Consider the following 16,098-nt stretch of genomic DNA (forward strand, 5'->3'; position numbering starts at 1 on the left):
TGCAGATAGAAGCTTCTCTTTGTGTCCTCCTGGCAGAGAAAGAACTCTGGTGTCTCTCTTCTTATAAGAGCACCAGCCCTATCAGATCAGAGTCCACACTTATGACCTCATTTAAACTTTATCAACTTGTCATATGCCCTCTCTCAAAACAGTCACATTGAGGGTTAGGGTGTCAACAAATGAATTTTGGGGAGACACACTTGAGTCCATAGCATCATGTATAATAATTCTTTGTATACACATAATTTTCAACTAATGTCAGTACTATAAGTATATTCGGCATTCATATCTAATGTTGGTGGGACTACTCAAAGCAACAATGTGTTTGAAGAACTATTTAGCAATATCATTAAAATGTAAAATTCATATCTTTTGAACCAGTATTTGCACTTTAAAAATGTATGCTCCTGAAACACTCTTAAAATTGCACAGATATATATATATATATATATATATATATATAAAATTTAATGCACTGTAGTATTTTATGCACAATAGAATATTTTACATCTAATATGTACCCATAATATGAAATATTATACATTCATTAACAATGTGGTTAATCTATAAATCTATAAATACTAATTTAAAAATATGTGTAAGACCTGTTGAAGGAAAAGGGAGTGCAAATTAGAAAACAGTTTCTATAGTATGATTGGTTTTTGGTAAATATACATGTTTTGGAAGAATTATACATTAAACTGTCTACACTGGCTTTCTCTGAGTGGTGTAAACTTCTCGGAGGCTTTCATTTTCCAAGTAATACTTTCCTCTGATTTGGATTTCATCTTAAGGACATATTTACACCTGATTTAAGAGATTTAAAGATTAAGAAACCAAACATTCACTAACTCAGGCTCTCAGGCTCAGTTTATATTTGAAATACTTTTGAAATTAATTTTTGTTTTTGTTGAGGAATACATGCACGTAGTTTAAACAATTGCAAAGCTTATTATGAAAAACAGAAGTTTGTATTTTGCATCTCTCTGTTCCTGGTCACCTGGCCAAGCTTATTTCACTTGTTCAGCAGATTCACCTGATATGTTGTGATATATATAAAATAACATGCATATGTTAACATCTGTCGATTATGTCATCTTAAACATTATCTCCTGTCATCTGCAGAAGATTTAGACTTCCCTCATTGCTTTCTGCCTCCCCCTCCTATAACCTGTACTTCCCAACCTGTCACTTTATGTATATCACAACTATTGCTTAATTGATATTCAGAGTTTATATTAGTATTACTATATAAATATTGTTCATGGCTGAGCTACATAGTACATTATAATGAAATATTTCGCCTTATACAACTTTTGTATTGCTATAGTTACTAATTACCTTATATTTTATTTGCTTATTTTTTTTTGCACATATCTTCATTCCATTTCTAAATCTTTTCTTCGGAGTTGTACAATTTCTTTCAATATGGTCCAACATAGCAGGCAATCTATTTTTCATGGTGTCATATTTCCTAGTTCATCATTCAGAAAGCCATTAGTTGTGTTTGAAGAGCTAATGCTTATGGAATATTCGCGAATTCCCCCCTTTGTTTTTTTTCTTTAATTTTTGATCCCTTCCGCTGTTTATTTAGGCATCCAGATCATTCTGTTCTTATTTCCTCACGTTAAAAAAAAATGTTAGCAGAAATCACGAAAGTAGAAAGGGGACTCTTTTCCTGACTTTGAGTTGTGAAGCTTACATTCTGTTTTTAAAATTTTTTTTAATGTTTACTTATTTTTGAGAGAGAGAGAGACAGAGAGAGACAGAGCATGAGCAGGAGAGGGGCAGAGAGAGAAGGAAGCACAGAATCCGAAGCAGGATCCAGGCTCTGAGCTGTCAGCACAGAGCCTGATGCGGGGCTCGAACTCACGAACCATGAGATCATGACCTAAGCCAGTGCTTAACTGACTAAGCCACGCAGGCACCCCTATGAAGCTTACATTCTGAGGGAATGGAAAGGCCTTATGGTAAATTGACAAATTTTGGACAAAAGCACAAGAGATAAATGCCTCTATTCCACTGCTCCTGTCAAACTTAAAGTCAGAAGGAAAATGGTGAAAAGAGAGAGGTCTGGAGTGAATGGAATTGAGGACATAGCAGTCAGTGTTGACTGATGGCCAGCCAATTATCTACTCCCATGTGCACTTCAGACCCCCACACTTCAGACCAAAGCTAACAATTATTTGATCAGTTTCTTTTCTCCTCCTCCTCCTCCTCCTCCTTTTTTTCCTGTTTGAGAGAGAGAGTGTGAGTGTAGGAGAAGGGCATGGGGTGGGAGAGAGACAGAGAAAGAGAGACTTTTAAGCAGGCTACATGCTCAGCATGGAGCCTGACACAGGGTTCTATCCCACAACCCTGGGATTATGACCTGAGGAGAAATCAAGAGTCAGCCGCTCAGCTGCCTGAGCCACCCAGATGCCCCTTATTGGATCAGTTTATGATGAGAACATTCCTCAATAGCAGTCAGAGCATCACCCACAGAAAACCCCAGGTAAGTGATACTTGTGTCCATGTAAGTGTGCCCCCCTTCAATGACAAATGATATTTACAAAACCCAAAAGTCTTTGGGGCTCTGGATTCCTAGCACTTGGCTGTATTGAGCAAAACCAGCTTGACTTTCTTCATGACATCCATTAGTGGTAAAGCACAGTCCTGTTAGGTGCAAATGCTTGGGGACAAATTAAATTGTTACATAGGCTGTCCATTAAAATTGTTGAATCAATGAGTCAGAGAATAAAAACAATGGAGAGTTCATATGATGGCCTAGTGGAAGGAGCAAGAGCCTAAATTCAGACAAGTCAATTAATTACCATATCTGATTTATCATCTGTAAAGTGAGGACAGCAATAGCATTGTATCCCTTAGAATGACTGTTTAGCAATGGTATAAGTAAAAGTATTGAAAATTTAAATGCACAACACCAGGTATCGCTTTATATAAAGACCAAACATTTGATGTATTCATTTATTTCAAAATTCAAGAAACATGAATACGCTGTGGACACTAAATTTGAGAAGAGTAAAAGTATATTTTCACAAGTAAGCCCATTATTAGTATTGCAGCACAAGGGAAATGATATCATTTGCCTCTCTAGGTGATTATACCTGAGAAAGGTTGCTCAGGTGTTACATATTAATTTTAAATACTTCTCTGCTATTTAATTTACATTTCAAACTGAGGGCCTCCTTGTCAGATATCATCTGCAAATACTGATTAAGCCCCTGTGAGTGCCACAGCGTGCTTGTCACCCACAAAGCAAGTTATGAGACCTTGTCCTGCCACCTGAGAGCGTTCAATCTGACCATGACTGAGTGCTGATTTTAATAGTAGAAGATTCTCTAAGAGTCTAAAATAATATTATGGTATTGGAATTATGAAACATTATGGAAAAACAGACTATAAATTTTTAGGAGTAATGGTTCCCATCGATTATAGCTTCTTTCTTTGACAGTGGGAAAGACAGTTGGAGTGAAGGGAAAGCTCCTTACAGAAGAATTCCAATTAACAAATGTAGAAAAAAATGAGAAAAATATAAAATCATCATCAGACAAACATAATTGTTGCACGCAAGGTCCACAGATGGATGCTAAAAGCAGTAGATGGAAGTTTGAGAAGAAACTATACGTTTGTACAAACTCAAAGGACAAGCTGAGTGAAGGGTACATTAGGACTGTCTGATGGTTTCTGTAACTTTTATGTGAGTATGAAATTATTTTTTAATTTTTTAAGTTTATTTATTTATTTTGAGAGCGAGATAGAGAGGTCCAGGTCCAGAGAGAGAGAGGGAGAGAGATTCCCAAGCAGGCTCCATGCTGTCAGTGCAGAGCCAATGAAGAGCTTGATCTCAGACAGTGAGACCATGACCTGAGCCAAACCAAGAGTTGGACAACCAACCAACTGAGTCACCTAGGTGCCCCGAGTATGAAATTATTTTTAAAAAGATTTTAAAACTGGATGAAATATATGTTATAAATTTCCTTACCCAAAACTTTTCTTTTGGTTTCTCAACTCTATTTTTATTTTATTTATTTATTAAAAAATTTTTTTTAATGTTTTATTTATTTTTGAAGGAGAGAGAGAGACAGAGCATTAGCAGGGGAGGAGCAGAGAAAGAGGGAGACACACAATCAGAAGCAGATCCAGGCTCTAAGCTGTCAGCACAGCGCCCGATATGGGGCTCGAACCCACAAACTGTGAGATCATGACCTGAGCTGAAGCTGAACGCTCAAACGACTGAGCCACCCAGGCACCCCTCAAGTCTAGTTTTAAACTCATACATTGTCCTATGTTACCCTCTAATAGCTTTCACCTCCTTATACAAATCTTCCAGATTATTTCCATATTTGCTGTCAAGTCTTCCCCAACTACCTTCTAGTACTAGTAGAGGTGGGTAAACATCAATCAAAACTTCTTCAAGTATGTCTTGAATACCTACCATTTTCATGGAAGTGTGCTAACAACTGCAAGAGACTAAAAAGTAGTCTATGATCCAGTCCCTGCCCTGAGGAGGCAATAAGCATGTGGGGAAGATAGTAGGTATGTACATGGAAGACTTAAATAGCATGTGAAATTATTATGTGAGGTCATGTTTTATTTTTATGGTATTAGTTACAGGAATTGACAGAGACAGAGAAAAATGACACATACAAACAAGAACAAGGTGGACCTGAAAAATGTCAGTCTGGATGATGAGTGGGTGTAAGGAGTCTGCACAGTCCTTGTGGGGACTTTGGGGATGTGGGAATATGTCATGGGGCCCTTCTAAGTGGGTGGGAAATTTGAGGTGATGAGAAGGAGCACAGGCCTGGAGAGAGCTGAGCCAGATCACAGAGCACTGTGGAAGCTAGGTGGAAGACCTTGTGGTCCCAGTAGAAAAGAGAAGCTATTTTAAGCACTCTGTTAAGGACAAATGACTTCTCTGGCACCAAATAGGTATCATGGATCTCAAGTCAGAACCAGCTCCATTTTTGCAAATCAAATATCTAATAATTCACCTTTAAGAGACTTTTTCTAAAATGCAAATCGATTGTCCTCCCTTTCACCACTTGACCCTACTCTCTCCCCCTAAATCATTCTAGAGGTTTCCTTTTGCTCTTAGTATAAAAACCAAAAACTTTAACATGGCTTCACACCTCTCCAAAATTGGACCCCCTCCCCTTATCCCTAGATTTCTCTGGAAACTGTTCCCTTCTGTAAACTGTTCCTCCCCTGCTTGCCTTCTTTTGTTTCTTTCAGGGCTTTCTTCTGTTATCATTTGCATATGCTCTTCCCCCTGATTTACTATTAGCTCTTGACTAGTTAACTCCTTTATGTCCTTCAAATGTCAGTCTAACCACCACCCCCCCACCCCTTATCCCCTCAGTGCAGAGGCCTTGCTCCCTGCTCTGACTGGATCTACTCATAATACTAAGTATCTCAGTTTGTAAAATTTTCCATATTTTTGTATTTTGTGTGTGTGCCCCCTTTACCTCTCCTCATTTTTCTACTTGCCTGATTTTATGTATAGCAAAAAATAATTGTTCTTTCCATGTGGGTGAAAGGATAACCCTTCTTCTTGCTGGCTGCAACCCTCTTGTTTCCATTATTTAAGCAATCCAACACACTGGGCACTGATTAAGTAGCTATCTGCCCAATACCCTGGGAGTCTTAGATGATTAAGGCACTATCCCTTTCTTCAAGGAGCCCTTATAGATGTAGGTAGAACTTGAAGCCCAATTAAATATGATATGAAAAGTGTTGGGGAGCCTGGGTGGCTTGGTCGGTTGAGTGTCCGACTTCGGCTCAGGTCATGATCTCACGGCCCGTGAGTTCGAGCCCCGCATTGGGCTCTGTGCTGACCGCTCAGAGCCTGCAGCCTGTTTCAGATTCTGTGTCTTTCTCTCTCTCTGCCCCTCCCCTGTTCATGCTCTGTCTCTCTCTGTCTCAAAAATAAATAAACGTTAAAAAAAAATTTTTTTTAAATAAAAAAAGTGCCATAATAAGACTAACAAGAAAAGCTACCACTAGGGCACCTGGGTGCCTCAGTGGGCTAAGTGTCTGACTTCGGCTCAGGTCGTGATCTTGCGGTTTATGAGTTTGAGCCCTGCATCGGGCTCTGCAATGCAGGTGCAGAGCCCGCTTGGGATTCTCTCTCTCCCTCTCTCTCTGCCCTTCCCCCGCCCACAAAAAAATAAATAAATAAACTTAAAAAAACAATTAAAAAAGAAAGAAAAGCTACCACTTATCTCCTCTCCCTTCATTCACTCCTTCTTTTGACAAATATTTTGAGAGCCTCTGCAAGGTGTTTAGCCAAGAATAGGATTTAGAGTGGTAAACAAACCCGACCCAGAATGTGCACTTACAGGGCTTATTACACTTAAGAAAGCTTACACCAAAGGATTTAAAAGTAAATTAATTAATTAGTTGATGTGTATATACAAGCTGAGGATATGTTATGAAGCATTAGTAATAATGGTGATAATAATAGTAATGATAACAATATTTAGTTAGAACTTAGTATGTTTTGGGGTACCTGAGTGGCTCAGTTGGTTGAGCGTCCGACTTCAGCTCAGGTCATGATCTCACAACTCATGAGTTTGAGCCCCACGTTGGGCTCTGTGCTGACACCTAGGAGCCTGGAGCCTGCTTCAGATTCTGTGTCTCCCTCTCCCTCTGCCCCTCCCCTTCTCAAGCTCTGTCTTTCGAAAATAAATAAATGTTAAAAAAGTTAAAAAAAACAACTTAGTATGTGTTAAGTGCAAGCATTCTGGTTCCAGAGCTGATAATTTTATATTACATTATACTAAAATTATAAATACATATATTCTCAGGTGGTGGTACCTACTTATATAGTGTGGTAAGCAAAAACTTGTCTAAGAAGGCAGTGTTTAGGCTAAAATAAGATGAATGAAAAGGCAAACTCTACACAGAGAGTCAAAGCAGAGCATCTCAGGCAGAAGAAATAGGATGTGTAATGTTTCTAAGGCAGGAAAGAGTGTGGCATTTTCTAGGGATAAACTATAGGTTAGTTTGAGCTGAAGATAGCGAGCTATGGGAGAAGAAGGTTTGGATGGGATTAAAGAATAAACAGGAACCAGATCGTGCAGTAGGTCCTGTTATGCAGAAAAGAGTTTAGTTTTTATTTTACGAGAAATGAGAAAACATCAAGATTATACAAGCAAGAACAGTAATTTTATCTATTTATATTTTAAAAGTATCAAGTTGACTCCAGCATAGAAAATGGATTAGAAAGTGCAAAAGACAAAGTTCAACAGCCATCAAGTGACAAAATCAGGATAATTCAAATCACCATGATTATAAAGTCAAGAGTTGTAACCTTCACATGATGCTGTCCCCTGCCTTGTCATAGATTTGCAAACTGGCTGGGGGTATTGTCTTCCCAGATATCAGAGAGCCATAAACTCTACAGTTTCTTATTCTCTCCCTGTCTCTGGGACCCTCACCCTGGCCTTTGTTAGGTCTTGGATCAGGAATATAGTCAGATTTTTCATGAAAAAAGAAGAGATGGTAGACATTAATGACTTTTTAGCTCATCTTTACTCTCATCATTTGAATATAACTTCCCATCCTGGTTACACTGGCATATAATAGTGATTTTTAAAGTGCATAATTTAAAATGTCTGTTACTGTACATAATTAATTGTCTGGGTGGTATGTGTGTGTGTCGGGGGGTGATCAAAATGCAAATACATGGGTTACATCTCCAGGAATTCTGATTCATTATATTTGGGTTGGACATTTTAAATAAGCACTCCAGCTAATTCTGACGCAGATGATCCAAAGGCTACATTTTGCAAACATTGGTTTGTGGTGGAAAGCTTTCCGATTTTATTCCAACCATGGTACAATGACTTGGATGTATCTGTTCTATTAATATTATCAGCATTAGAAACCATCAATTGCCAAGTAACCCCAGAATTTAATAGCCTATATATTTTTGGTAGACCTCTCTCCCTAGTGCAATGTAATACAAAACACAGATAATCAATTTGATCTCTTTCTTTAGGCAAGAGACCAGAGAATTTATATAAACAATTTCCTGACTGGTCAGTCTCAATGTGGTCTAAATATATCATACAGATTAATGACAGAAGGTTTTTCCAACTGGGTGGAAACAGAATATTGCCTTCCCAATATTAATACAGGGTTACATATAAGACCCAAATAATTATTGCTCAATAATTCTTTTGGAGGTGGTTTTGTAATATAGAAATGTTTACAAAGAAGTAAATAATAAATGAAAGTGAATCAAATTTCTTTACCACAGATCTTGCGCAAAATAATTACTAGTCTATATAATTACTAGTTCTTTAAAAGGCAATAATAATAGCCAATAAGGTGAGTCACAATTATAAATCTTTCTAAAAATCAGCACACTAATTATATTTTGGAATCACATTCTGAAGAACGCTCTTCAATGTAATAATAACCCAGCTTGCTTCTGATGGCCATGCCTTTTGTAAGAATGGCTCATATCATTAGTGGTTTTCCTGCCATATAATATCCCTTTCTTGGTTAATATCATGTGTAATCCAGCCTTAGGATATCTAATCCTTCTAAAATGTGTCGACTCTTTATCTTCTACATTTGTCTTAATTAGCCTGCATTTTACATTCACTCAGTGAACCAGGTAAAGAATCAGAACATGTATTCTCTCTCAGGGCCAGTTTTGAGTCTGTGTCAGCTCAAGTCAGCTTCTTTAGAGAGGAGGCTTTATTACTTCCTTAATAGTCTCAGATACAACCTATCTATAATAACTGAAAGATATCTCAGTATATACTCTTATGGAGGTAGGATTTTATTAGTCAACATTCCAGATGGTTTTAAGAGTTACTCATTTATTTCATGAGATAAGTATTTGTTGAGCACCTGGTAAGTACCAGGCACAATTCTAAGCCCTGGAGCTGTAGAGATAAAAAAGAAAATGTTCCTGCTTCTGGAACTGATATTCTAGAGAGTGAGACATACAATATACAGAAAAGCAAGTATAATATAATATGTAAGTGCAATGCAGAAAAATGAAGAAAGAAGAGGGAATGGAGTGTGACTAAAGTGGTCATCTAAAGATGACAACATGTATGCAGACACTTGAATGAAGCAGAGTGTGAACAGGGGAAAAGAAGGCAGAAGAAGAGCAAATGAAAAGGCGCCAGTTAACAGCATAATTGATTTATGTAAGGAACAGAAAGAAGGATAACAAAGAGATTAATAGATGATGGGATTAAACAAAAAGCAGGAAACTGGTTGTGGAAGGCCTCAAACAGCCTCGGTAAGTAATGATGCTGAGTAATACAAGACATGTGGTCGATTAAAAATGGTCAAAAGTTATTTGCTATTCCTTCCATTGAGAGGCAGTCTAATTCCCTTCCCTTTGGGTCTGGGCTGGCTGTGGTGACTTGTTTAACCCATAGAATGTAGCAGACGTGATATTCCGGGACATGGACAGGTGTTGCGAAGCCTTGTAGCTTCTGCCCAGACAGCTTGAAACCTACCAGCTGCCATGAAAAGAGTCTGACAGCTCTGAGACTACCATGCTGTGCAGAAGTCCAGGCTAGTTGTGCAGAGAGACACAGGGAGATGTGTAGCCAGCCACTGTTGTCCTGTCCATTGCATCCTAGCTGCCAGACATGAGTGAGGAAATCATTTGGGTCAATCCGGCCTCAGCAGACATCACATGGAGAAGAACCTCAGACACATGGCTTTACTAGAGTTTATTCCAGCCACCCCGAGCCATTCAAATGACTCCAGCTGAGCCTTACTGAAAAGCAGAGGTGAACAATCTTCATTGTGCCATGTACAATTTCTTGACCTACAAATTCATGAACGTAATAAAATGGTTGTTATTTTATACCTCTAAATTTAAGATGATCTATAATGCAGCAATAGATGGCCTGCACAGAAAATGACTGTTCAGTTAAGGACAGGAAAACATAAACCTGATCTATATTCTAAAGGGATCTCTCTAGCTGCTGAGTGGGATCTAGACTTGCAAAAGAACAAAAATGAAAACAGAATGATCAGTAAATTCAATTGAAAGTCCAGGTAAGAGTAAATAGTGGCTTGGATTAAAAGAGTGGCACAAGAGAAAGGAAAAAGCAGTTGAATTTGAGATATATTTTGAAGATAAGTTGACAATATTTGTTCAAAATTACAGACACTATCTTTAATTCGATTTCAATTTTGAAAATATTTAAAAATACATTAATATTTCATGCACTACACTTACTCAGAAATGCCTGGAACATACAAACCATCTGAGGTCTATAAAATAAATGAAGCTATACTGAATCTCTCTTCGATTTAGAATCTGTCTGTATATCTGTTTAATCATTACAACCATCAAATAAATATTGCATTTTCATTGTGGAAATGTATATTGACCCAGGACATGTTCTAGAAGCTTATGGTGTGCCTCTGTTTCTCCACAGAATTCACTTATTAATCTTTTAGTTTTTCCAACAAATATTCATGAATAACTTTCTATGTGTACATTGCTAGGTGCTCATTTATGAACAAACTCAGGTAGCACTTTTGATGGAAGGTAGACTTTTTTTTGAAGGTAAAACTTAAACAGATAACCACATAATAACTATAACAAATGCCATAATCACAGCCAGGGTGATAATAAGAGGATTTGATTTAGAAAGGTCAACAGGTTTTCCTCAAAAAATTGAAAAATAAGTCAAGATCTGGAGACAAAGTCAGAGTTAATTACTGTAAAGAGAAGTACAAGAGTATGCTAGGCAGTTAGAAAAATAAGTAGAAATGCTCTGTAGGGTCTAGAGCATGATATACTAGTGAAACTCAAAAAGACCCTTGCTACCTCTGCAATTTGTTTGCCACACTGAAGCTAGAATGATCTTTTTGAAATCTAAATATGACATCCCCTTCTGCTTCTTAAAATCCTAGGATGGCTTCTCTTCCTAAGTGCAACACAGATGGTGATTCCATTTACTGCTTTCAGAAGTATTGAAAGAGAACTAGGCTTGGGGGAAATGAGTTAGGTTTTGGACATATTGGGTTTAAGATGCTTTTGAGACATGTTGATGGAGATGTCAAGAAGTGAGTTGGACATATCAATAGGAAGATCTGGCTGGAGCTGTGTAGATATTAGTCAACAAGAGGTACTCACAGTCATAGTATGAATGAGAGCACTTAAGAAGGAATTGTGAAAAAGGAAGATAAAGAGATTGATGACCACACCTTAAGAAATCCCAGTGGAGAAGAATATACATCTATAAAAGAGACAAACAGGAGTAATCAGAGAGATAAGAAGAAAACCTGGGGACTATAGTGCCATAAAGGCCAAAGGAAGAGTTTTTCAAGCAGCTGTGCATGGTTGACCACATGGGATGCTGCTGAGAGTCAAGAAAATTAAAGATAGTGAACTATATTTTGGATTTAGCATACACAGGGAGTAGCAGGTGGTGTAAGGAAAGAACATTGATCTTAAGACACAAGAACTGAGATCTATTAACTCTACCACTAGGCAGACCAGTTGGCAAGCAGTCCAAAATCTTTATGTTTCATTTTTTCACCTATAGCCTTTTAAGGTTTTGTGAGATTTCATTTATGGATTAAGCAACAACCTATTGAACTTCATGGATTATAAAACATATGCTGATCTCCTCAAGGTTTGTAATTACAAGTTCCTCAAGAAACTTAAGCAAGTAAACACATGAAAATATGGTCAACATAACTAGCCATTAAGGAAATGCAAATTGTAAAGATGATAAGATATCACTACACACCTATCAGAATGGCTAAAATAAAAAATAACAATAACAACAAATACTGGTGAGGATGTACAGAAACTGGATCATTCATACCTGTTGCTAGGAATATAAAATGGTACTGTCACTATGGAAAACATTGTAGCAGTTTCTGAAAAAGCTAAACATCCAACTATTTTACAACCCAGAAATTGAAATTCTGGACATTTATCCCAAATAAATGGTTTAGAGTCATACAAAAACCTGTGCATGAATGTTTATAGCAGCTTTATTCATATTAGTCCCAACTAATATGGGAGACAACCCAGGTATTCTTCAATGAGTGAATGATTAAATAAATCAAGATGCATCCATACCATGGGACTATTATTCAGCAGTAAAAAGGAATGAACTATTGATACATACAACAGCTGGATGCTGTATATCCAGAGAAGTATATTGAATCAGAAAAGTCAATCACAAAAGATTACATTTCTGAAATGACAAAATTGTTGAAATGGAAAATAGATTAGTTGGCTTCAAGGGGTTAAGGAGGGGGTGAGGGCAGGAGGGAAGTGAATGTGGTTATTAAAGAGCAGCATGAAGGATCCTTGCAATAATGGAAATGTTCTATATCTTGAGTATATCAATGTCAATATCCTTTTTGTGATATCGCACTATAGTTTTGCAAGATGCTACCATTGGGAAAACTGCATAAAAAGTCAGCAGAATCATTTTGCATTGTTTCTTAAAACCTGTGTGAATCTACAATTATCTCAAAATAAGTTTAATTAAAAAAGAAACATGTTCAAGAAAGAAATTGAGACATGTAAAAACATGTCTATAGAACAGAAACATAGATGAGATGTTACAGTTTAGAGAGGAATAAATTATTTATAGATGGAGAAATTAGGAACTATTTCATGTAACAGATGGGTAGGATTTGGACATTCAAATCTAGGGGAGGACATTCCAAGAAGAGAAAATTGTATAAGGTATGAGGCCAGAAAGCTTGGAACATATTTAGAAGCCATGTGTAATTTAACTGGAGTCCCAATTTTATTATAGTAAAGAAATAAAATTGGAAAAGGAGATTGGAGAGAGACTGTGGAGAATTTTAAATGTTGCATCAAGAAATTTGTATTTTGTGGGTATGGAGACCCATTAAAGGGTTTAAGCTAGGGAATAATATGGATGGCATTTTGCCATTGGAATGTTGGAAATGGTGGACAGGAAGTAAAGCTATGGAAGGCAGGAAAACCAGTTCAGAAGGGATGATAATCACTTAAGAGTTTAGGTAAAGAATTACAGTGGTGATGGGAATAACAAGGTGGTTCAGACCCATACTTGCTTATAGTTGTATCTTTAGCTGTGGTGAGCACAATACCTGACACACAATTAGTGCTTAATAAATGTTTGTTAACCACAAACATGAGTGAACTAACAATTAAATAAGTAAAATTTGAGAGTCTACTGTATATATTTAATCTTCACAACACTGTAGGATAGAGATTATCAGCATTTAAAAATGAGCAGCCTCAGGAATTCAAAGAGAAGAATAACCAAGGTTGTTGTATTAGTGCTCTCCAGAGAAATTGAACTAATAAGATGATAGATAGATAGATAGATAGATAGATAGATAGATAGATATGGGGAGCCAATAGGATCTGTCTATCTACTATCTATTATCTATCTTCATATATGACATATATATTCATGCACATATATATCTTCAAGATATATATATATCTTCATATATGACATATATATTCATGCACATAAATAAAAGAGATTTATTGTGAGAAGCTTATATGATTATAGAGCCTGAGAAGTTCCACAATCTGCTGTTTATAAATTGGTGACCTGGAAAAGCTAGAGATATAATCCTAGTCCAACTCTAAAGGCCTGAGAACCAGGGGAGCTGATGGTGTAAATCTCAGGCCAAGGGAAGAAGCAACATTGTACCCGCCAATATTTGGATCCAGACATCTAATGCTGTCACATCCCATGTCCCTCAATTTTGAACTTGTCATTCATTCAATATTCCCATTGGGTTTGAATCCTGTATTGGCTATTTAATAGTTTAGTGACTTTCTGAGATTCAGTTTTCATCTTCTATTAAAATATAGATAAAAACTCTAACCTCATAAGATTTTTAAGCATGATATGTGCTATATACAACCTCCCCACAGTGCCTGGCACCTATTCTCTGTTTGATAAATGCTAACTAGCATGCCACCCACTTACGATGTTTTAAATCTACTTACATGACTCTTAATCTGTCTCTAGTTTTACATTCTCTCTTCCCTGATCAAATTGAGAAATGTCGTTTTCTACAGTAGTTAGAATCACGATAATAGAGGGTGACAAGGAGATAGTTGAAATATTATTTCACACCACTGTAAAAGCTTCCAAGTTAATTCTGAGTGATAATGGCAGGCTCTGAAATGATCCCCAATCAAATTCTATGACTTGGAGGTATAGCAGCAGCTTGCTGTTGGGGGTAGGGGATTGACTTGAAAGAAAAGTGAAATAATGAGGAATCCAAAATTGAACTCTGAAAAATTATTGAGTGAAAGTGTAATCAGACTTTCTCCAGGGCAATTGCTTGTACTTTAAACTTCAGTTGCTAAAAATGTAATATCTGGAGATGATTGGTGAATATTTACCACACTACTTTTGTAGAGAAAACCTGAAATGAACAGTCATAATGTTTTTAGTTTGTCAGGATGAATATTCCGTGAAATGGTGCATTGTTTAGAGTACATGATGTTCACTATCATGAAGTTACAGTATTAAATGGTTCTCTAGTCACCTAAACTAACCAACAATTGTCATAACTATATCACTGTAAACAACATCAGTCAAGAGGTGCATGACAGAGTGCTCAGTGCCACATAAAGTTGTGCACACACTGGTGTAGTCGAACATACGTGCACACCTTCATTTACAAGTATTGGAAAAGCTAAAATTAGTATTCTTATTTTACAATATTTCAGATAATTTTTATTCTTAAATATAAAGCATGGATAGTGTTGGTGGTGGTGATGATGATGATGTTGATAGCAATGATAGAATCCATTGCTATTTTAGCAGGATACCTGAAGCACTTTCTACCTCCTTCTCTTAGAGCACATAACACATATTTGTAGTTAATTTATTTCTGAGCCTGTCTCTTTCACTAAATTATGAGCCCTTTGATAGCAGACTCTATGCCATCCATCTTATCTTGGTGCTGGGCATCTGCCTGACATATAATAGACACTCATACATTTGATGGATTGAATTTTGTTAAAGGATATAAAGAACACCCATCATATCATGATTTTAGTGTTTACAGGGCTCAAGGCACTATACTAAATCTTATGTTTAGGTAAAGCAGTTTAGACATAGACCCCATCTTCATGCTTCTCATAGTGGGCTATTAGGAGAATTTGAGGGCTGTTTCCCATTAGGCATCTTCCTGAAGTTTCACCCGTGATTTTAAGGTTGGGAGAATTGACTGTAATCTCATCAAAAAGCCAGCTATAGTACCCAGATTGCCTATAAAACACATATCAACTTGTATACAGTCTCATGAAAATTTGGTTTCTAGACACCTTGAATACACCAAATGTTCACTGTTCTAAAGAATTTAGTCATTCAATTTGATATTCTGGGATGGGGGCGAGGGGGGAGGAACATGATTAAACTGTCCACCAGTTCTATACTTTAATTACACAAGCTAAGAAAAAGTAAAGTTAAAAGTTATACACCGTCCCCAAATATTTGTAAACTCATGTCTGTTAAATGTTAGAAAACAATGTGATATACGATAGAAAACTCTCAAATCATCTTAGTCATTTTTGCTATTTGCTTTAAAAACCAAAAGCCACTCAATTAAATGACAGATTGCCAGGATTTTAAAAGGACATATGCTTTAGTTTTAGATGGCTTTTGAAATCTCAGCCATCAAAAATGATTTTAAAATATCATGAACTATAAATAAGTAATGGATTTTACTCAATTCCAAGTGTCAAATTATGGACAATGGCAGGCTCTTCATGAATGTGGCCTTCCAGCAGCAAATATGCATAGTTGGCAACAGTCCCCCCAAAGATAGCTCAATAATGGCCTCTATTTTAATCAACAGAAAACTATTTGAAGTGTGGTAAGGATCTCCTAGAAGTAGTTCTGCATTTAAAATTTTTAATTAACTTAGTTTACATGTATATTAGAGGGAAAAATCTATAAAAGACAACTAAAAGCAATTACTTTGAAGTTCAGGACCACCATACTATGTACCTTTATTTTATTTATTTATTTTTAATTTTTTTAAGTTTTATTCCTTTATTTGGAGAGGGAGAAGGGAGGGGAGCATGAGCAGGGGAGGGACAGAGAGAGG

The sequence above is a fragment of the Acinonyx jubatus genome, chromosome B3, assembly GCF_027475565.1.
Source record: "Acinonyx jubatus isolate Ajub_Pintada_27869175 chromosome B3, VMU_Ajub_asm_v1.0, whole genome shotgun sequence".
Taxonomy (NCBI): Eukaryota; Metazoa; Chordata; class Mammalia; order Carnivora; family Felidae; genus Acinonyx; species Acinonyx jubatus.